The sequence below is a fragment of the Camellia sinensis genome, chromosome 4 (genome assembly GCF_055761805.1).
Source record: "Camellia sinensis isolate YWXY chromosome 4, ASM5576180v1, whole genome shotgun sequence".
Taxonomy (NCBI): Eukaryota; Viridiplantae; Streptophyta; class Magnoliopsida; order Ericales; family Theaceae; genus Camellia; species Camellia sinensis.
In genome coordinates this window covers 177202871-177227710 of record NC_138964.1, presented here as the reverse complement: position 1 = coordinate 177227710, position 24840 = coordinate 177202871, and the positions used below count along the sequence as shown (strand labels likewise).

General features: G+C 43.1%; 1 pseudogene across 1 annotated transcript; it reads left to right on the top strand.

Moving 5' to 3' along the window:
• The first annotated feature begins 21913 nt into the window (after positions 1–21913).
• LOC114291154 (2-methylpropanoate--CoA ligase CCL4 pseudogene) lies at positions 21914–24179 on the top strand (annotated as a pseudogene). Its single transcript, XR_014327946.1, has one exon. The product of XR_014327946.1 is annotated as a 2-methylpropanoate--CoA ligase CCL4 pseudogene (transcript).
• The last annotated feature ends 661 nt before the right edge of the window (positions 24180–24840 follow it).

The window sequence follows — 24840 nt, the reverse complement described above, 5'->3', positions numbered from 1 at the left end:
AAATGGATGTAAAGATGGACTTATACAAGACTCGGGCAGCTCTAATAAGGCCCAAAACAGTAGCCAAAATGCCCAAAAAATGAGGCTAAACACACATGCATACATACACATGTTATGGTCCAAACCTCAAACATTAAGCAAGCAACATTCAAGCACACTTGACAAGAGATTTCATGGATGATTAGCATGCAACATGAGCTCTAAAATCATGCTATAAAATGATGCCCAATCATGTTAAACAAGATAAGCAAATGCATGCAAGCATGGTCCAAATACTTGAGGCAAGTCATGAAGCTTGAAGCACATTTATCACAACAATCATGGCATGCATTAAACAACTAAAAAAATAGATTTTTAGCATGTTAAAACAAGGCTAAAGGACTACTTAGATGGCATCTAAGTGGCTCAAATTTAGAGGCATGCACGATGGTCAAAACATGGAGCATGCAACACATGCTTCCTAAGCATTAAAGAGGCATGCAAGGCAGTCACGCAAGCATGAAATTGGGACTGAAATAACATGTAGGGTGGCCCCAAATCACCAAATCAATGCAAAGATGTCATGCTATACATGCACATACTTAAGGCCAACAAGCCGGAATGCAAAGTGGCTATACTAAGCATGCTAAAATCAACCCAAACACTTATGGACAGACTTAAAACATGTCAAGATAAGCACAAAATCTTCACAAATGTAAGCCTAAAACATGCTAGAAACAAAGGCACACGACCTAAGACATGCTAAAGAATCACAAGGCATTACATGGAAACTATGCTAAGCATGCATGGAGTACCAAAACCAATTTAAAATCATGTTATATTATGGAAATATAAGCATGAAAAACAGTCTACACATGCTCAAATACACACTCAAACATAGGCTCCCTTTAGAGGCCAAAACATACCCTTTTCAAGGACAACAAGGAGAGGGGGTGGCCCTCTCCTTCTTGGGACAGTGGTGAAGAGGCCCAAACACCAAAGTCCCGAAACTAGCACAAAATGGCTCAAAATGGGGCCTTTCAAGGCCTAAGAGGGGTCAAACACCCTCAAACCACAAAACACCCTTAAACCACAAAACACCCTTAATAAACAATCAAGAGGACTAAAAAATAGAACTTTTTTTGTGTTATACAATAAGCACGAAAACAGCTCTAAGATAGGTAGAAAATCAATGCAAAAATGGGGAATAAAGGTGTTAGTTTCTTACCTTTGATGACCCCTTCAACAATGGTGCTCCAATGGCTTCCCTTGGCTTGAATCTAACACCAAAACTTCAAAATCAGTCCCTTAGAACCTCAGTATCTAGACAAAGGTGAAACACTAGGTGTTTATGTGCAATAGTAAGACACAAAACACCTAGAGCACAAAAGAGAGGGAAAGAGAGGTAGGATGTGTATCTAACCCTAACCCTAAAACCAGAGCTTAACAATGGCTGTCTAAGCTCTCAAAATATCTCAAGTGTCTAACCTCTTGCAACAAGAGAGAGTCCCTCTCTATATAGAAGCCTTTGTCTTGTAAAGCTTACAAGACAAGCTTCATAAGAGGGAGATCCCTCCATACACGTGTATGGAGGGGAGCAAAAGCAAGACAGCTGTCTTAAAATATCTGCAAAAGCAGATGCACAGTAGTCGGCCGGCCAAAAATGCCATCTTGGCCAAAAGTAGTGCCGACCGGCACTAAATAGTGCTGACCGGCAATAAAAAGTGCCGGCCGACAATAAAAAGTGCCGATGGAAGCAAAAACCAGCCGGTGGCCTCTAGCCACTGCCGGTGGTGGGTGGGGATGGTCTACAAGCCCTACCCTGCCTCTCCAAGGCAAAACACAAGTGTTTGGTGTAAAACCAGACACTAAACAGTCAAGTTCGGAGATCCTGAGGCAAGACGCGCGAGTCGAGACCTCCGGGAACTCCAAACGAACACAAACACGGATAATCACCGAGTGTTCAAACGGTGACGTCCAAGTCTTGAGGACGGTCAAAAATGGGGTGTCTACAGTTGCCCCTCTTTGACAGAACTCGAAAGTCATAACAATGACGGGAGTGAATGTCAAAGCCCAGAGACGACCCATTTTTGACAAGGCCGAAGACTTAGACAAACATGCAAGACAATCAAGATATGCGCCCGAAGGCAGGGGCAAAATGCAAGACAATGCACAGAGCCGGGCATAACTTATGATCATTCAAAAAAAGCTGTAACGAAGCACACATGCGACAGTTTTAAGCCAGCATACACCGAACTACACTACAATACAGAAAGGATGTAAGAGAATTATGCAATTCTCAATACGTCTCACTCGGGAGATAGAATACCTGTGCGGCTCGTCTGGTTGCACCAGCCTCAAATGAACCGTACATACAATATCGTGCCTGAAAAGAAAACAAACTTAACAGGTACAATATCGTTAGCAACATGCATAGTAGTATACTCGAAATGCGTGACAGGACAAAGCAAGTGGGGAGCATAACAATGCTGTGGAAATACAAACATGTAAGTGGAGCATGCGGTGTACGCCGGCAACGAAATTGATCATAAGCATGCAGTCTACGCAGGTAATGAAATCAACAAATTATGCGGTCTACGCAAGCAATACATGCGGTCTACGCAAGCAATGAAATTAATATGGGGTCTACCCAAACGAAACATGCGGTCTACGCAGGTAATGATATAATGCGGTCTACGCAATCAAAACATGCGGTCTACGCAGGTAATGAAAATAATAATGCGGTCTACGCAATCAAAACATGCGGTCTACACAGGTAATGAAATCGAACAATTATGCGGTCTACGCAAGCAATACATGCGGTCTACGCAGGTAAAGAAATTGAACGATAAATATGCGGTCTACGCAAGTAAAGAAATTGATCAATTATGCGGTCTACGCAAGCAATACATGCGGTCTACGCAGGTAAAGAAATTGAACAATAAATATGCGGTCTACGCAAGGAAAGAAATTGAACAATTATGCGGTCTACGCAAGCAATACATGCGGTCTACGTAGGTAAAGAAATTGAACAATAAATATGCGGTCTACGCGAGGAAAGAAATTGAACAATTATGCGGTCTACGCAAGCAATACATGCGGTCTACGCAGGTAAAGAAATCGAACAATAAATATGCGGTCTACGCAAGGAAAGAAATTGAACAATTATGCGGTCTACGCAAGCAATACATGCGGTCTACGCAGGTAAAGAAATTGAACAATTATGCGGTCTACGCAAATAATAAAATTAATTACAAACATGCGGTCTACGCAGGTAATGTAATTAGCATGCGGTCTACGCAGGCAATACAATTAATAACTATGCATGACAATGCAAAAGTGGATGCAAAATGATATGCAATATATACAAAACAATGTATGAACAAGGCAAACGAGGCACACATTCTAATGCAAACGAGGCACACGTGCCGATGCAAATGAGGCACGCATGCCGATGCAAACGGGGCACGCATGCCAATGCGAGATGAGGCACACGCGCCGATGGGAATGTGGCACACGTGCCAATGAAAATGAGGCACACGTGCCGATGCAGAATGAGGCACACGTGCCGATGCGGAATGAGGCACACATGCCGATGCGGAATGAGGCACACGTGTCGATGAAAATGAGGCACACGTGCCGATGCGGAATGAGGCACACATACCGATGCGAAATGAGGCACACGTGCCGATGCGAAATGAGGCACACGTGCCGATGAAAATAAGGCACACGTGCCGATGCGAATGAGGCACACGTGCCGATGAAAATGAGGCACACGTGCCGATGCGAATGAGGCACACGTGCCGATGCAAACGATACAAATGAGACACGCATGCCTTATAAAACACGAAATGATGCGAAGTGTGACACGCATGCCATACGAAATGTAAATGGACTTAAATGCGTAACAACGCATGTGTTTCGAGATGCACGACAATGCAGACGATGCGCGAGACGACGTATGTCTTGAAATACGTGACAATGCTAGTAATGAAGATGCAATAACAATGCATGAGAGATGTGCATAACAATGCAAGGGGTGGGTGTTACAACACATGCAGTATGTGCATAACAACGCAACTGTGAGGCGCATGACAGCGCGATATAATGCACCGAAGTTAGTGCGATGAACGTGTGCAACGCATATAGGGCAGCTTTTGAATTTAAAAGGATACAAAAAGGATACTCCTTGCACAAATTCGAGTGCCACGCACAGAAGACACGACCCGAGGTCACAACGGAGGCCGGTTGAGCGTCGGAGATGCACTTTCTTGCACTTTCTTGAGCTATGAAGACCAAAAACTACTCATATGGCCCAAACAAGGCTGTGGGAACACCACCGGCCGGGAGGGGAGGCCACCGGCTGTCCACCGGCTGCAAAATAACTCCATCGGCACAAAATAATGCCGGCCGGCACAAAATATTGCCGACCGGCAAAAAGTTGCTGAGTCGGGGCAGTTTCGAGATTTCACTTCGGGTGTTTTAAAATAGGGTTTCAAACCCTATTTGCTCACTTCCCCACCACCGAAAACTCTCACTCTCTCTCTCTAGAGTGTTTTTCTCTCATTTTTCGCCTGTTTCTTCGCGCTCTACGCCCATTTCGTCGTCGGATTCGCGATTTTCTTCGCGTTTCGGACATTTTCAACCGATCACATCTTTGTTTCGGTGCCTCGTTTGGCATTCCTGCCTTTTCGGGGTTTGTTCCCCTTGCTTTCCTCTTCATTCCCGTGCCTTTTCACATTCCGGCCTTTCCGGTCATTTCCGACCCTCTCGGGAGTTGACTTTTTGGTTGACTCTTCGCATTCCAACCCGGTTTCCCTTCCTCCGGCCATTTTCACATCATTCCTGACATGGCGGACGACATTCCACGTGGCGGGACTCCCCCGGACCACGAGATGGATCCCGGGGTCGAGCTCCTACCGTTGAGCGAGCGCCCGTTCGACCCGGCGACCTACCGACCGGCGATCCATGTTCTGCCCCCCGACGGCCTGCGTCAGTTCCGGAGCTTCGAGAGGCACGTGGCGCCTGAGCTACTACTGCGCGAGCCTACCTCCCACCTTTCCTTCAGTGTTTCCGAGGTAACTTTCTTTCTTCTGCTTTACTTTCCGCAATGAAGGATACAAAACTGTCATAGTTAGCTGTACTCTTTAACTGCTTGAATCTGATATACCGTAGACTATAGTTGACTGTAAACATACATACAACTGACATCTGCTCGAGACTGACACATGTACACACACTGCACTAGCCCTGAATCACTCAAACACACTGCACTCACTGTATTTCACTGCATACGCACTGGCACCCAGTATTTGTCTGAATCTGTTAAATTTGCACACATGCTATATCTGTTCTGAAACACCCAAACACGCTGACACATCACACGTTGTAGTTCACTGTAAGCACACCGGCACCCAGTATTTGTTTAAATCTGACAAACTTGCACACATGCTTTATCTGCTCGGAACCACCCAAACATGCTGACACATCACACGCTGTAGTTCACTGTAAGCACACCGACACCCGGTATTTGTCTGAATCTGACAAACTTGCACACATGCTTTATCTGCTCGGAACCACCCAAACACGCTGACACATCACACGTTGTAGTTCACTGTAAGCACACCGGCACCCGGTATTTGTCTGAATCTGTCAAACTTGCACGCATGCTACATCTGCTTTTTCAAAACTGCATTTTGAATGTTGTCTTGCAATTGTTATTTTCTGTTTACAGGAGGGTTCCCATACCATCCGCGGGTATGGGAACACTGGCGCTCGAGAGTGGTACGATGAGCTCCCTGACGCGGTCCGACGCATAGTGGACCGGGCGGGCTTTGGCGCCTTCTGCCGAGGACTCTCCAAGCTTTCCACCTGCAGACCTCTCCTTGCCGCTCTGGCGGAGAGATGGTGGGACACCACCGATTCGTTTCACTTTTCCGCTGCAGGGGACATGACGATGACCCCTTACGATTTCTCGATGCTCACAGGCATCGGGGTAGGGGGTGATCCGATCCCATTTGATATCGACATGGATGAGTGGACCGCCGCTCAGGTCCATCTACTGGGGGAGGCCCCACCTCTTGCTCGTCCAGGCTTTGTGCGGTACTCCTGGTTCGAGGTACAGTTTAGGGTCCAGCCCGTGTTGGAGGAGGAGGCGCAGATGACTCAGGAGGACGTGGAGAGGTATGCCCGCGGCTTCCTGATGTTCTTATTCGGGACGACCATCTTCGCCGATCGGGCGAACACCGTGCCTCTCTGCTTACTCAGCGCACTGGTGGACGTCAGGGACATTTTGCACTATGACTGGGGTGGCGCCACTCTGGCCACTCTCTACGGGTACATGAGCTCGGCTTCGCGCGGCAGCGGCCAGTTGCTCGGAGGCTACTGGCGGGCTTGAGAGGTACACTTCTTCTCCGCTTTTCACTTCTGTCCGATATTTTCTGTACTCTGTACACTGCACACACTGTAGTCTGCTCTATACTTGCTGTATACTGTACACACGGCATATACATACATTCTGCTTCACACTGACTGTACACTGCTCACACTGTACACTGCACACAATACACTGCACAACACACGGCTCTGCCATTTCTGCTTTATTTTGTATATTCTGCTTTTTCTGATAAATGCACTTGTATTTACCTTGTAGCTGTGGGTTTACGCCTACGTTCCTAGGCTTGCCCCCGTACCAGTCACAGAGACTCCCCTGGTCGTCCCCTTCTCACGGCGCTTTGACGGGAGATGCACCCGGCGGCCGCGAGAGACTTTCGGCTTTTTCCGCCGATACTTCGACACCATTACCCCGACCGAGGTATGTTTTACTTGCAGTTCATTTAAGCTTCGCTTTCCCACTACATATTTCAATAACAGTAGATAACAAACTGTCTGTCACTTTCAGATCACTTGGCGGCCGTGAGCTCCGTTACCATCTGTGACTCGAGATCGGTTTGCCGGTGCCGATGAGACCTCACGTTTCCGGATCTTGCTGGAGGGCCCGGTCTGTCGGGCTTGGTACCTAGGTGAGCGTTTCCTACGCCAGACCCTGGGGTTACCTGAGCAGATAGTCCCGGTTCACCCTCCTGCGGATATGAGGGAGACCGAGAGGCTCACCAGTGAGCAGATGGACGACTACACCATTGGTTGGGAGGAGGCCGGCTTCAGAGGCACCGGAGACTATTGGGAGTACGTGCAGACGTACCTGATGCGACCTCTGAGCGGCGGCCGTCGAGCAGAGGGGGCCAGGCCTGTGGCATCGGCGGCTGGGGCCGGAGCGGGAGTTGGAGTAGGGGCTGCGATGAGGGCCCGAGTCCATGGCAGGGGCGGAGCTCAGGGAGGACGGGGGACTAGCTGGCCCGCCTTGCCCGCTGTACTGACTTTCCAGGGGCAGGGTGGGGCGACCTATCAGATCCCCTTCGCCCCTCCGCCAGCTGATCACGAGTTCGTCGGTGTCCCCGACTTACCTCCGGTATGTATTACTGCACTTTTGTATAGTCATTCATTTTCAGTTTATTTGATATTCCACAGAATATTGATGCATCTGATACTTTTGCAGGCTTCTTCTGAGTACACCCGTCAGTCGTTGGCAATGAATGACTCGATGATGGGGATGCTTCAGCGGACATTTGACCTCCTAGCCCTTTACAGCATACCGGTATGTTCTTCTGACACTGGCCTCAACCATTCATACACTGCTTCACATAATCTGATGCACGGCACAACACCTGATACACTGATCTCACAGTATCTGATACACTGCATACACTACATTCTGCACCGTACTCTGCGATGATAAACTGCTCACGGCATTCTCATACTGTACTCATATACTGCATTCTGCACTGATAGATTGCTCACAGCATTCTCATACTGTACTCATACACTGCATTCTGCACTGATAGACTGCTCACGGCATTCATACACTGTACTTTGCATTGCATTCTGCACTGATAAACTGTCTACAGTATACTGATGCATTTCCCTTTTATGTACTTTTTCAGCCTCCTTTCCAGATTCCCATGGCAGGAGGTGCTCCAGCTGGACCTTCCGTCCCTGCCCGAGGGAGAGATGAGGAGGGCCGAGTATTCCCCCGCTCCAAGGCGGGGCGTACTCATGTCGGGAGTAGCTCGCGAGCTCCAGTCCCGGATGATGATGATGACGAGGAGTCAGGGGCGGAGGCAGAGGCGGAGTCCGAGTCATCGGAGGAGGAGACCGGAGGCGGTTCTAGCTCGGGCTCTGACGACGATGCTGATGATACTCCTGGACCCTCGTCCAGGAAAAGGACCAGGACAGATTGACGGCCTTCGGAGTTGCTTGACATAGATTTTTGTTGTTTTTCTTTTCTTTCTTGTACTTTTGTCTTTTGTTGGTAGTTAGATTACCTTGTACTGCCGGAGGCGGATTTTTGTTTCCAAAACTTGTACATTTGAAAAGATGATGAAATGAAACAGGCTTTTTTTATCTGAAAAAGTGTTATATTTACATATCTCTACATATTGCATTGTGTTTCATCATGTTACACCTCAATGTAAATGAAATTGATTGGTTGTCTGAAAATTGAACACTTACACTGTAATAATCAGATAACTAAACGGCCAACAGCAAAATAACCCACTGCCTGATTCTGGATACACAGCCCTCGCTCTACTGGGGATTAATCTGCATACGGCCCATAACACAGCATTCGGTTCATTCTGCACACAGCAAATCCTAAGTGAACGGCCCAATCTGACAAGATAGAGCTCAAATGCGGAACCGGTTGGAGTTGAAGCATGCTCTAATGTAGAGAATGGCACAGCACTCCGAGTGTAAACAATTCTGAAATTAAACGAGGGTTTTTCAAACCAGGGTATCGAGCCTACTACCGAACACAGCGGGGAGGACTCGAACAAAAAGGTACACGACCTAAACACAACGAGACACGCTCGGAGAAGACCTAAAACACAGGTCGAGATAAACAAAACAAAAGACACGACACACAGATGCGTCAGCGAAGATGGGGGACCTCGGACCACGAGGAGCCAGTTCGATCTGGGTATTGTTTCCCACCTCCTTCTGATTTGTGATTCTCACATCACTCGGCTCTCGAGCTCGGATTTTCTCTCAAAACCCTTTTCCTCACTTTTCTCTCAACTTACACCTCTCTATTCTTCATTCTCTCATTTTTCATCCCTCCCCAGGGTGATTAATGGATAAATAGAAAGGTGTGGGTTCATGCTCAACACCGTTAGCTCACGACTATTTCTTCTGGCGGGTAGAGCGCTCTTCTGGCAAGTACGTCGATAACGGGGGAAAGACAGAACGCCTGGCTCAACTGTGCCCCTAGTTCATCATTTTAACCATTTTTTGTTTTTGCTTTCTACTAAAACAAGTTTGATCAAAATGAGAGTCGGATTAACATACTTGTTCGATTTTTGATTTGAAAAGTATGCGAGTCAGGCTGCAAGCACTGAAAATTTTCCTTTTTGGGTCCAAGACAATGGTCCAGTTTTGGAAAATGAAATAGTTTTCGAGAAAATAGTCAACCTCAGTAAAAATTTTCAAAAAACTATTTTTCAAACAGTCAATGCTCAACGGGCATGGAACTTACTCTTTGAGATGCGCAACCTTGGATCGGAGGCAATGGAAAATTGCCCCTGGTTCGAAAAAGGGGGGGGAGGCAACGGAAAGTTGCCCCTGGTTTGAACGGCGTCTCGTGGCAACGGAAAGTTGCCCCTTGTTTGGATGGTGCTGCAGTAGTCTGCAAACAGTCTTCATTGGCGGTGGTCGAGCTCTTGGACACAGCGATGACGAAGACGGTCACAACAAATATATGGACACAGTCGCCTTTGGAAGCGTTGGCGACTAGACTTTGGGATGAAATCGAAACCATTGCATAGACTAAGACGCTATGAAAGCGTTGAGGGCTGGACTTCATGATGAAGTTGCCTACGTATCCCAAACATGGGAATCAAGCCTCACGTAGTTCCGGTTAAGGTACACTCGGGTATTTTAACCTTCACTTTTTTTAGGCTCTCACTTTTGCCAAGGCGCCCAATGCGGGTTTTCGACCTTGCGAGCTTCTTTTCATTTTCTTTTGTTCATTTCTTTTTTTTTCGCATTTTTCTTTTTCTTTTCTTTTCTTTTTTTTTTTGTATTTTTTTGTTTTTTTGTATTTTTTTCTTGCTCTAACTTTTGCCTGGGTCGCCCTTCCGGGTTTTCGGCCCAGCGAGCCTCTCAAAGGGTAAAAGCGTAGCAAGTCCATGCCAAATGGTTCTTGAAATTGAAGCCTCCCTGTGTCTAGGAGAACGACTGTTGCAATGATTTGCGGAAGAATCCATCCCGGTTGCTCCACGAGCTTTTTCTGGTGAGATCTACTCGTTTTGATTCGGCTTTGATGCCTCTTGGTTGAAGGCTACTTCAAAATTGGCCACACGGGCCTTCTCTGACAGTCGGTCGTTTAGATGTTCTGAACGGGTTCAAGGTTCGAAGCGGGCGGGTTGAATCTTGAGGCTGAGAGCGATCCTAGGCTGCGCAATCTCAAGAGCGATTCCACACAGGTCTTCGCAGGGCCGCGTAAAACATTTGTTTTTGAAAGTTTTTAAGAAAGCGATAAATCGCTCGCGCCGAAGATAGTGTGGAACCAATCTGGATCCAGCCAGGATCCTCCTCAGTGCTCACGCCGACAAGGATGATTTCACTCATTAAAAGGCTTAGCACGCCTTTCTTTCTCTCAAAATGATCAAAATTTTGCAAAACCCGAGGAATTCCTTCCTCTTCGTTTTTATCACCGCAGTGTTCAAAAGGTTTGTTTTTTGAAAAACTTAGGTTAATGCAATGAGTTTGGCGCGCAGGAGAGCAGGCGAGATGTACTGTCAGCCCAATCAAATTCTCTGGCATTTATGCTGAAAGCAAGCATGAAGTTGAGATAGCAACAGCTGTTCCATTCAGATTTGTTAGTGTAACTGGCCCCTTAGCAGAAACAGACTCAAAACAAAAACAGATAATTACAAGACAAAACGGTGTTCGAGGCAACAACCCCCAGAATCACCTGGTATTATATACAAAGGGGACTGACTCGATACAACAAGACAGATCCTTAAGCAAAAAGACTGACTCAAGACAAAGAGACAGACTCAAAACAAAAGACTGACTCGATACCCAAGCCAGGATTTACAAAGTTAGAGTTCACAGCCACTCAAAAATGAGTGCCAGACGCCACATTCAAAACACATCCAGATGCCGCCCGCAGGTGGTTCATCTTCTGATTACATACTTGCAGTATCTGTGTCCTCAAAATCCAATAACTGAGTGGTAACGGACTTGGCTGAGGTGGGCGAGAGGATAACCTCGTTATCAATCAAATCTTGCACCTCGTGACGGAGGCGGAAGCAATTGTCAGTAGCATGGCCCGTCTGCTGGTGGTACGCGCAGTACTGAGCAGCATCATGCGTTGCAGGGAGATTCTTCGGGAGAGGCCGAGGCTCCAAGGGTTTAAGGTGTCCCTTCTCGGCAAGGATCTGAAGTGCCTTGGACAAAGGCATGTAGAGAGCATGGAAGGTCCTGCGCCCCCGGGGCAGGTACTTTTGGGCGCCCTTACTAGCTGTACAAGCGAAAGGGTCGGCAGGTGCCACCTTAGCTTTCTGATCTTTCCCGGGTGCAGGGGCGGGAATAGGAGGAACTGCCTTGGCATGACGGGGCCTATCCCGATTTTCTGACTGGCTTGAACTACCCTCGGGTGGAATGGGGAAAGCGTCCTCCACAGTTTTTATCACCACTGCGGATATCTGTTGCTTGTTCATCCCCCCGACTTTCAAAGCCTCGACTGCCCACAGCAGTTGTTCGATAGGATCGGCATCTGCCTTCATTTTGTCTTTTCCTTCGGCCTCAGCCTGGTCAAGGGTTTGGGTTGTTACTTCAGAGCGAAGCCCGGTTGTTGCTGACATGTCGTGGCTGTAGCCGGAAGCCACCTCTGGCTAGCTGAGCTCTATCACAATCCGCCCCAGCAGCGGAGGCTCCTGTGGTATGAAATTCCCGGCATACGGTGCCGCTGGGGGCGGAGCTGACATTCCGTAGGCGAGATCCGCCACAGACCTCTGGAGATCACTTATCATCCCCATTAGCTCAAATGTAGTAGGCTCGCGAGCCTGATACAACTGGGGGGCCCAGACTGGGTGCACAACGGGTGACCTGGGCGGATATGGCATATCCAAGTTGGTCTCACTTTGTAGAGCGATCCCTTGATCCAATGCAGTTGTCATAACCACGATCTCTTCTGTATTCTGTGCCGCCATAAGTCCTGCCTCAGCAAGGGGAGACACTGGCTATTCTGTATCAACTCTCCGACTCTCTGTACTGAAAGGAAAAACAGATAGCATTTCAGCCCAAACTGATCAAACACGGGTGTAGCCAAACAACTATACCCTACTGCTGATCACTGTTCCCAGAAATCACTGTTCCCGAAAACTGAACCCTGATACCCACGGATAACTGATTCTCATAACTGATACGGATACTGGTGTCCTCAGGTTTGATACTCAAACTTGCAAATTGATATATACTTTCCCTGTAGAAATACATTCTAAAAGCACATAGCAAGTAAAGAGAGCTCAATCACCCCTATGTTGGGGTAGGGTTTCCCTGTCCTATTTTGTCAGGAGCTAGGGTTCTACTATGCACATAGCAGTTCTCAAACAACCTAACATCGGGTAAGCAACCTGTCCTAACTTGGAATGGTCACTATGGATCCGAATATGCACTAGGTCGAATGGTCAAAAAGGGTGCCTCGGTAAAAACCGGGGTTTGTGTTCCCACACTGTCAGAGCCCATAGCCGGTCAGCCTTATGGTCATGCCTTGACAAGACAAGCCTCCGGCAAACCGTTCAGGAATGGCAGATGGCAAACACTGTGTTCCTAGGCGCACCAATGCACATGCAATGCAAAGAAACACATAAATGAGATCAAAACAGGATATCACGAGTTCGAGTCAAGCTCTCTAAAATCCCCAGCAGAGTCGCTAGAAACTGTAGACGCGCCCGCGGAAGGGGGCCTTATGCTACTACAGTTCGGACTCGCGATTTTGTTGTCGCGATTCTTAATCTGAACCAAAGAGTCCAAATCTGGCAAATCGTTTTTAGAAACAGATTTTTGAAAAAGTAGTGCCAAACATGGACTGCTTTGCCAGATACAGAGTCGCCACCTAAATATTTTTTAATGGGGAAATTTAGGAAACCCTGACTCGGTGCCGAAGGCCACATGTCCGTCATCACCGGAGTTGTCTCGGCTCGGGAGCTTAGGTACGATCGGGGAAGGTCAGCTATGAGCACCCCCTTTCTCCCGGTCCGAAGACCGGCCTCTACTAACCATGATATCCGATTTTGAAAACATTACGTGTTCTTATTCCATTTATTAGCCTAGAATTACTATGTTATGCGCGCAGCAAACAAGTATAGACTAGATTGCCTAATTTGGAAATAAGCATTGCATATCCGTTCGGTTTTGAAAAAGTGCTTTGGAATTTGCTACTCGTAAGTAGGCTAAAATACAGATTTCAACGAGTTTTTCCAATCCAAACAATCCAACCTCCACCCACAGGCATTAAAACATTTTAACACATAAGCACTTAGCCGCATGGCAGGCCTACTGTCATGGCAACACTCACATACATGCGGGATGCTAAAGCATAAATACTTACATCGTACTCCGTGCCAAAACAGTAAACTAGTCAGCAAACATGCATGTCCTAGTTCATGTTAAAAATGGCTAATGCATCACATGCAAAAATGCAATCTAGGAAGGCTCGGCTAACCCTAAACATGGCATGTGAAATGTGATCAACTACCACATATTCAATTTGTGAATTGAAGTACAGATGCAGTTAGCGTGATGTACCGAGCCTAATGTATGTAATACAAATGTATGGATGTACGCATGCAAAGCATAAGGTATGCTAATTTTAAAGATGCCCTAATCTACCATCATAAACAGGTAAATAAAAGGGAAGAAATAAGTGGGGATTGGAAGACATACACACCACCCACACACACTTATTACAGATTTTCACTCACTCGGAGGGACCAAATAAATATTACAAATTAATTAACTACGCAAGCTAATTAAATATTACAAATTGCCTAATCAACTAAGCAAATTTAATTAAACTAAGAAAACAGTAAATCGCCTCGGGAAATGCGCCGCCATGCGTGAGCTGCCTCTGTTTTCCTTCCTTCACTCCTCTGGAGGTTGCCAAAACCTCAGGACTGCTTTTCTGGACAATGAGGAGTGCCACCGGCTGAATGGAATTGCCACCGGCAGTGTGGTATGGCCACCGGCACAAAACGAAGCTGTCGGCAGAGAAATGATTGCCGGTCAGCACTTTACACTGCCAGTCGGCAGAGTGTTCCTGCAGAATCTGCAAATGACAGCAATAGAGGGCAAGGCAAAGCATGACAGCACAATTCAAGGCGTATATGCACCAACCATGTCCCTTATCATGGTAATGACTCAAAGGGGCATGTGTCTCGATTCTCGGACCACCAATCACGCATTTCCATGCATGATGGCCCAAAGAATCGAGTATGCAACTTTCATGTCAAATGAAATGCAAACCAATCAAACAAACCAAGGCCCAATTCCTATCATCAAGTCAAGGAACAAGGCATGTATGCAAGATGCAATGCAACCTAAGCATGCAAGCTAAGGATGCAACATGACATGGCAACAAGCTTATGCAAGCATACAAGCAAACATGGGACCATGCAAATGGATGTAAAGATGGACTTATACAAGACTCGGGCATCTCTAATAAGGCCCAAAACAGTAGCCAAAATGCCCAAAAAAGGAGGCTAAACACACATGCACACATACACATGTTATGGTCCAAACCTCAAGCATTAAGCAAGCAACATTCAAGCACACTTGACAAGAGATTTCATAGACGATTAGCATGCAACATGAGCTCTAAAATCATGCTATAAAATGAAGCCCAATCATGTTAAACAAGATAAGCAAATGCATGCAAGCATGGTCCAAATACTTGAGGCAAGTCATGAAGCTTTGAAGCACATTTATCACAACAATCATGGCATGCATTAAACAACTAAAAAACAGATTTTTAGCATGTTAAAACAAGGCTAAAGGACTACTTAGATGGCATCTAAGTGGCTCAAATTTAGAGGCATGCACGATGGTCAAAACATGGAGCATGCAACACATGCTTCCTAAGCATTAAAGAGGCATGCAAGGCAGTCACTCAAGCATGAAATTGGGATTGAAATAACATGTAGGGTGGCCCCAAATCACCAAATCAATGCAAAGATGTCATGCTATACATGCACATACTTAAGGCCAACAAGCCGGAATGCAAAGTGGCTATACTAAGCATGCTACAATCAACCCAAACACTTATGGACAGACCTAAAACATGTCAAGATAAGCACAAAATCTTCACAAATGTAAGCCTAAAACATGCTAGAAACAAAGGCACACGACCTAAGACATGTTAAGGAATCACAAGACATTACATGACAACTATACTAAGCATGCATGGAGTACCAAAATCAATTTAAAATCATGTTATATTATGGAAATATAAGCATGAAAAACAGTCTACACATGCTCAAATACACACTCAAACATAGGCTCCCTTTAGAGGCCAAAACATACTCTTTTCAAGGACAACAAGAAGAGGGGGTAGCTCTCTCCTTCTTGGGACTTCAAGGCACCATCTCCACCACTGAAATCCCTCAGGATTTCAGTGGTGAAGAGGCCCAAACACCAAAGTCCCGAAACTAGCACAAAATGGCTCAAAATGGGGCCTTTCAAGGCCTAAGAGGGGTCAAACACCCTCAAACCACAAAACACCCTTAATAAACAATCAAGAGGACTAAAAAAAAGAACTTTTTGTGTTATACAATAAGCACGAAAACAGCTTTAAGATAGGTAGAAAATCAATGCAAAAATGGGGAATAAAGGTGTTAGTTTCTTACCCTTGATGACCCCTTCAACAATGGTGCTCCAATGGCCTCCCTTGGCTTGAATCTAACACCAAAACTTCAAAATCAGTCCCTTAGAACCTCAGTAGCTAGACAAAGGTGAAACACTAGGTGTTTATGTGCAATAGTAAGACACAAAACATCTAGAGCACAAAAGAGAGGGAAAGAGAGGTAGGATGTGTATCTAACCCTAACCCTAAAACCAGAGCTTAACAATGGCTGTCTAAGCTCTCAAAATATCTCAAGTGTCTAACCTCTTGCAACAAGAGAGAGTCCCTCTCTATATAGAAGCCTTTGTCTTGTAAAGCTTACAAGACAAGCTTCATAAGAGGGAGATCCCTCCATATGGAGGGGAGCAAAAGCAAGACAACTGTCTTAAAATATCTGCAAAAGCAGATGCACAGTAGTCGGCCGGCCAAAAATGCCATCTTGGCCAAAAGTAGTGCCGACCGGCACTAAATAGTGCTGACCGACAACAAAAAGTGCCGGCCGACAATAAAAAGTGCCGATGGAAGCAAAAATCAGCCGGTGGCCTCTAGTCACTGCCGGTAGTGGGTGGGGATGGTCTACAAGCCCTACCCTGCCTCTCCAAGGCAAAACACAAGTGTTTGGTGTAAAATCAGACACTAAACAGTCAAGTTCGGAGATCCTGAGGCAAGGCGCGCGAGCCGAGACCTCCGGGAACTCCAAACGAACACAAACACGGATAATCACCGAGTGTTCAAACGGTGACGTCCAAGTCTTGAGGACGGTCAAAAATGGGGTGTCTACACTCTATGTCCTCGTTTTCAATCTCTGCCTTCTCTGGTTTTTGAATGCTGCAGGTGGATTTTATTGCTGCCATGGAGCAATTCTCCGCCTGCAGTTGATCCCCTCTGACTTCTTCAATCCCATGTTCTGTTGGGAACCGCAGTAGTTGGTGCAATGTTGAAGGAACTGCCCCCATTGTATGCAACCATGGCCTTCCCAAGATGATATTGTATGGCAAGGGCGTGTCAATTACCATGAATTCTATCTTGATCTTCTTCTAACTGCTCTCGCATGATTCTATATTTAGAATATTTTGCATGCCTTTCATACTTTGCCTCATTTGTGCAATCTTCTTGGGGTTACACACCTCGGGTATAATAGCTACAAAACTTTTGCTTCGGCAAGATACTGACCTGTAAACTTTTCATAAATTCTAACAAGTGTGAAACATATACTACTCAATGTTAACTTTGCAAACTTTTTCTCAAGTTTCAACAAGTGTTTAAACAAGGATTAACATATACTGTAACAGAGATCAACAAGGATTAACATAACAAGTGTTAAACAATAATCTATTTGTAAATTGCTACGAATTTCAACAAGTATTTAAACAACATACTTAGCTTTTTCCTCAACCTGTAAATTGCTGCAAATTTCAACAGATGATCATATGTCGGCTTAATGTTATCTTGTAAATTGCTACAAATTTCAACAAGTGTTAAGCATCTTCTTTGGTTGGACCAACCTGTAGATTGCTATAAGTGTGCAAATTATAACCTCGGCTTCACTTCGACTTGTAAATTGCTACAAATTTCAACAAGTGAATTAAGGAATAATCCCGGCTTAACTTCGACTTGTAAATTGCTACAAATTTCAACAAGTGAAGATAAGGAATCAGCTTAACTCCAACTTGTAAATTGCTACAAATTTCAACAAGTGAATTAAGGAATAATCTCGGCTTAACTTCGACTTGTAAATTGCTATAAATTTCAACAAGTGAAGATAAGGAATCAGCTCAGCTTAACTTCAACTTGTAAATTGCTACAAATTTCAACAAGTGAATATAAGGAACCATCTCAGCTTAACTTCAGTTAAACATCATCTTCGGCTTAACTTCGGTTAAGCATTATCTCGGCTTAATTTCGGTTAAACATCATCTTCGGCTTAACTTCGGTTAAGCATTATCTTCGGCTTAACTTCGGTTAAGCATTATCTCGGCTTAACTTCGGTTAAGCATCATCTCGGTTTAACTTCGGTTAAACATCATCTTCGGCTTAACTTCGGTTAAGCATTATCTCGGCTTAACTTTGGTTAAGCATCATCTTCGTTTAACCAACTTGTAAATTGTCCACAAATTTCAACAAGTGGTAAACGCATTCTTCTTTTCTACGCCCCCAGTGTGAACTTAAAATCCACTTGGGTTCTCATCATACATGTAGCTTCGACCTTGTCGCCGAGGTTGAATTCAAGCCGAGGTTGTCGGCCTTGGTTTCTTTATTGATCTTACTTGGCTCCAACCTGAGTTTGGTTTTTTGGCCTCGCATCGGCGAGCCGTTTCTCTTTTCTTTTTCCGACGTCTTTGTTCCCGGCATGTCCTCCTCGGCCCTAGCATACTTCTCAATTCTGGCCAACTTTAGTCTGATCTTGTGTGTTTCCTTTTTATCTTCTGGGATCTGAGATCTGCTCATTCTTCTCTTCTCGGACTCAGGTGCCAAGATCTTATCTTTTGGAATCTTGGATCTGCTCACTCAAGTTGAGCTCTTCTTTTCTTGGACCTACTCATCTAGGCCGAGATCATGTCTACTGGGATCTGGGATTTGCTCACTCAGGTTGAGCTCTTCTATACTTGAATGTTATCTCCTTGGGAGCGCTCATGCCCCCTGTCTTTGCATCCCTTCTGGAAGGGTCTTCGTTCCTCCGCAGGTATCTATCCTTCCATACCTGGAGGTCGTCTTCGTTGCTTTGATCTGTTGTCTTTGGTGTGTCACCTTCCCGGCCGGCTTCTTTCACTCTGTGACTCTGGTCACGAGTTTCTGTGTTGCTATTGTCCCCTTTAACGTCGAGGTTGATAGATCTCCCATTCCCAACAGGAGCGTTGTCTCCAGTCTGATCCTTCTGTCCGTCATTGGCCATCTATTCTTCTTTCTTTCCCACAGACGGCGCCAAATTGTGTGGGTGATTTTCCGACCACACTGCCCGCTTAGTAACCAGTTGGAGAGCACTGGCAGAATAGATGGCACCTAACTGACCTGTAACAGAAATATAAGAATCCCGCGGTGGTTTCGACCACCCGGGGGCACTCCGACGATCAAGTCAGTATATCTCTCAAAGATAAATCAAATACTAAACTCACAAGCTTGAGTATCAAAGGCATACCTTAGACCCATGGGGGTGCCTCTCTTTTATAGCCAATACAATCCTAGTCTCAAAAGGAGCCTGACCCTAATGGACTTAGGATTACTATTAATCTAGGACTCCCAGTGGGATTAGGATAAACTCTCTAAGAGTCTTATCTTTACCCAAACTGAAGTCTTCTCCCAATCTAAGACTCTTGTCCATATCCAAGTTGAGTTCCCTCTTCATTCTAGGACTCTTGTCCCTTATCCGCTTATCTCGGATTCCGATATCTTCGAAGTCAACCTCGGTTTAGCCGAGATGACCTCGGCACAACGACCAAGACACGTGGCACCTCGGCTGACACGTCGGCGTCACCTTGCCACGTGTTGGTACTCAGAAAATATATCTCCACAATTATCATTTTATTGAGTTTAAAAAATGAGTCTAATTTTTAAAGTGTTTGAGTTGCTTCACCTTTCTATATTTCAATTCTATGTAACTTTGATATATGAGAGTGAAAATTTTTATAATACACATCTTTTTAAGATATTATATTTATATTGTTGATTATGATATTATTATTTTAGTTATCATCAAAAAGATATTCAGCTATGCATAGTGTTTAGTTATAATTTATTATTATTTTTTAATTATGACTAAAATATTTGTAATTATAACATTTATAATAATTTAAGGGAAAAATTAACACCACAAATATCCTAATGTCCTAATTTATGCGTAGAGAAATTCTATGGTACAGGGTGCGTCCTAATGTCCTAATTAACGCCATTTTTAAGGTGTGTCACGTCATGTGAATTATTGTCCATGAATCGGTAAAAATTTTTGCATGAATTGTTTTGAAAAGTTAGTTAAAAATTAATTTTTTAATTTTTTTTTATAATATATAAAATAATAAAGAGGTGATATGATTTAAAATAAGTTGAAAGTAAAAAATTGACTTTTAACTGTTTCCAAATTCGTCCTATCAATAATGGTATAGACCTCAAAAAATTCAATTCCACAGCCTAGATTGGTCCAGAAAGAAGAAAAATAAAAAATAAAAAATAAAAACACATGAATGGTCCATATTAGGTCTAGTTTGGCATCTCTAAAAAAATCTAAAAAGTTATTAAAAAAATTTAAAAGTTATCACTATTCATAAATTAAAAATATAAAAAAATTAATTTATTACATATTTTAATACAAAGACGTGATTGGTACTGAGAATTGACGGAAAGGCTGTCAAAGGGAAAAAAAAATTAGGTATATATATTTACTAAATTGGAGGGTAATGTTGAGCCAGTGGGAGCCCACCACGGGTCCCGTTTTGATAATCCGAACCGTTAAATGTGTATAACTCGTCGAGTACTATATGTTTGTAAAAAATCACGTTAATCGGATATGGATAACTACATGATTAAATCAGTTTTGTATAAACAATAGATGGTGTTATAGTTAACAGTTGATAAAAAAACTAACACGATCAGATAGTTATCGATATCCAATCAACATGATTTTTTACAAGCATATAGTATTTGACGAGTTCTACATATTCAACGGTTCTGATTAGCAAAATGGGACCCGGGATGGCCCACACAGGCTGAACAACACCGCCCAATTTAAATCCGAAAAGAAGGCAACCATTTTTCATCTCCTAACAGCCGACTACATTGCCAAGATACTGTACGGGCTACTCAATCACTTATCCTATACACTTATTTATATAATTTTTTAACACACATTTTTTCGTAAAAAGTCAAAAAGTTAACCCAAACATCCATCTTTTTTTCCTCAACTTTTTAGTCAAAAAAGATAAAAAATACATTTATTTAGGACACCCCAAATAACCCCTTATTTTGGGGTTCATGAGAATCTCTAATTTTGAGGGTCCCAAGCATTTTTGTTGGTCCTATATCATACCAAGTGACATTATTTTTTCACTAATTATAAACATATGCCTCCGTTTGGCAAGTTAGTTTTGGGGTTTTTTGGGCTAAAATAGTAAAAAAAAAAAAAAACAAAATAGACTTTTTAGCCCAATAAGATAAAACATCACATCCAACTTATAATCATTACATTTTTTTTAATAAAAAAAATCAAAAAAGTCAAAAAAGCCGACCCACTTGTCAAACGAGCTCTATATGTTTTAGTGTTCTTCAAATACCTAATAATATAATTTATATTCTATTATTTTCTACCAATCATAATAATTGAAGGTATTACATAAATATATCTATCCACATAAAAAAAATGGCTCATGGACTTGATTTTTGATACTCCAACTGTCTCAAAATATTAGTCTCTTATTTTATTTTTTATTGTCTCAAAATATTAGTCCATTTTTAAAAATCAAAAATTAAAATAATATAAATTTTTTATTTTTCTCTTTTTTAAAATTCATTAACAATACAAAAAGTATAATTATAACAAATAATATTCTTAATAAATATACTAACAAAAAGTAATTTTAAAAAATGAATCACTTTGCTTGGTTTTGGTTTTCAGAAAATACTTTTAAGAAAATTTCACTTTTTTATTTTTTGTATTTTTTTTATTTTCATTGAATTTTTTTATTATTTTAAGCAATTTTTTTTTTTAATTTTTACACATATCTAACATAAATACACTTAAAAAGTATAATATTTGTGAATTTTTTTTAAAAAAAAATCATTAAATGCCAAAAATATAAAAAAAATGAAAATTCAATATATTTTCATATTTTTTTATATATTTATTAATTTTTTTAATATTTTACTATTTAAATACATATAAATAAGTTACCTATAAAAAAATAAAAAATTATTTAAAATTTTAAAAATATTTACTAAAAATAAAAAAATATAAAAAATAAAAAACTCAAATCCTAAAAAAACTGAACTCAAACAACTAAAACTCAATCCCCTGAATATTTCTAAAATATAATAATTACGCAATAAACAAATAAAAAAAAGAAGTTAGATTCTTTTGTGGAGAGAATTAGAGAATATTGTAGAACATACACTCCACGTCTCATAAAACAGGGACACGTACTGAGAATCTTGTGAGACAATCGAGAGAGAGAGTGTGAGAGAGATAGAGAGAGCTGCAACACCACCACTCCAAATGGATCTACTGAAACCAAGCCGTGCGAATTCATGTCCTCTAACCCCTTTAACCTTCCTTGAAAGAGCCGCCACCGTCTACGGCGACTGCCCCTCCATCGTATACAACACCACCACCACCACCACCACCACCACCACCACCTTCACATGGTCACAGACTCACCGCCGGTGCCTCCAACTAGCTTCTTCGCTATCCTCTCTCGGCATCGAGAGAGGCCACGTCATCTCCGTCATAGCCCCCAACACACCCCCCATGTACGAGCTCCACTTCGCCGTCCCCATGTCCGGCGCTATTCTCAACACCCTCAATACCCGCCTCGACTCCCACACCATCTCCGTCCTCCTCCTCCACAGCCAATCCAAACTCCTCTTCTTCGACCACCACTTTCAACCTCTCGTCCTCCGAGCCATCTCCATGTTCCCTCCCAACATTCCATCACCTAAGCTCGTCCTCATCACAGATCACCATGATCATGCCCCATCTCCATCTCCATCTCCATCACTTGATGATGACACTTACGAGGGCTTGGTGGAGAGAGGTGATTCTGGGTTCAACTGGATTCGACCCAAATCCGAATGGGACCCGATTATACTCAATTATACTTCAGGTACCACGTCTTCTCCTAAGGGAGTTGTTCATTGCCACCGTGCCATTTTCATCATGACCCTTGATTCCTTGATCGATTGGTCTGTGCCCAAACAACCCGTGTTCCTCTGGACCCTACCCATGTTCCACTCCAATGGCTGGTGCTTCCCCTGGGCTATGGCCGTCGTCGGCGGAACCAACATCTGCCTCCGCAAAATTGACCCACCCCAAATCTACAACTCAATCAACCAAAACCACGTCACTCACATGTGCGGCGCTCCGGTGATTCTCAACATGCTATCAAACTGTTCCAATTCGGAGCCTCTCCGGAACCCGGTTCATTTTCTCACCGGCGGTTCTCCGCCGCCGGCCACCTTGCTCCGGCGAGTGGAGTCACTGGGTTTTGTGGTGACTCATGGGTTTGGAATGACGGAGTTGGCGGGAGTGGTGATTTCGTGCGCGTGGAAGAGGAAGTGGAATCGGCTGCCGGCCGAGGAGAGGGCGAGGTTGAAGGCGAGGCAAGGGGTGAGGACGGCGGCGGCGACGACGGAGGTGGACGTGGTGGATCCAGTTTCCGGGAAGAGCGTGGAGCGAGACGGATTGACAGTCGGCGAGATCGTAGTAAGAGGAGGGAGTGTAATGTTGGGTTATCTGAAAGACCCAGAAGCGACTTCAAAATGTTTGAGAGAGAATGGGTGGCTTTACACGGGAGATGTGGCGGTGATGCACCCAGATGGGTATTTGGAGATCAAAGATCGATCCAAAGACATTATCATAACCGGTGGCGAGAATGTGAGTAGTGTGGAGGTTGAGGCGGTGCTGTATTCGCACCCGGCGGTTAACGAGGCGGCGGTGGTGGCGCGGCCGGACGAGTTCTGGGGAGAGACTCCGTGTGCGTTCGTGAGCTTGAAAAAGCAGAATGAGAGGGTGTCGGAGGAGGAGGTGATAGAGTTTTGCAGAGATAGGTTGCCGCATTATATGGTGCCGAGGACGGTGGTGGTGGTGGAGGAAGAGCTTCCGAAGACCTCGACTGGGAAGATTCAGAAAGCTCTGCTAAGAGACATTGCAAAGGCTATGGGTTCGCTGCGACAAGCTAGTCGACTGTGAGGTCCTCAATTTCTTCTCTTGTGATTTGTATGGATATGGTGTTTGCATGTCTGCTAGTTTTGAGTTTTTCAATCTAGTTTTTGATTTTATATATCTGTAAGAGAAATGTTAGGAATTATAATTTTTTTTTTTTATAAAAATGATCATAAAAAAATTGTGACTCTTAAATTATCTTGATTATAAATTGTATCAGTAATGGTATCAATTTAGATTTGAGAAAAGTCAGGATCATAAATTTTTTTCATAAAAATGATCATGAAAGATTTATAATTTTTAGATTACCTTGATCAGTGTATGCTACTTTATTCTAAGTATAATTCAAGAGTCACAAAATTTTTGTAATTATTTTCATAAATTTTTTTTCATGATATCTAATATTGCTGTTCAGATTTATCAATTAAAAAATTATTTGGTATTATCTATATGTTTCTCCTTTCCTTTCGTTTCAAAATAATAATTTTTTTAAGAATTCAACTTATGTTAATAGTATAATTATTATATTTTAAAAATATTAATTTTATAAAATTATCCTTTAATAATATTTTTTTTTATAAATATCAATAATCATAATTATATTTTTTGTGTTATTAATAAATTTAAAAAAAAATAAAATAAGAAATTCATATTATTTTAGTTCTTGATTTTTGAAGAGAAACTAATATTTTGAAATAATAAAAATAAGAATAAAGGACTAATATTCTGAGACAAATAGAATAAATTTATTATATATATAAAATTCATATTTGGTATTATCATCTTTATGTTAAATTTAATCACTCGTCTAAAGAAAAGTTTTAAAATTTTAAGTGAAGTTTAATAAAATCATAAGTATAATTCATTGACTATTAACTTAAGTCTATTGAAGTGATATCTTATTGATTCGTAAGTCATGTTTAATTAAGTCGTAAGTAGAATTTGATTGAGTAATAACTAAAATCTAATAGAGTAGTACGTGAAAATTCATTAAGTTCATGCTGTTAATGAAAATTTTCTTTACCGATCAAAAAAA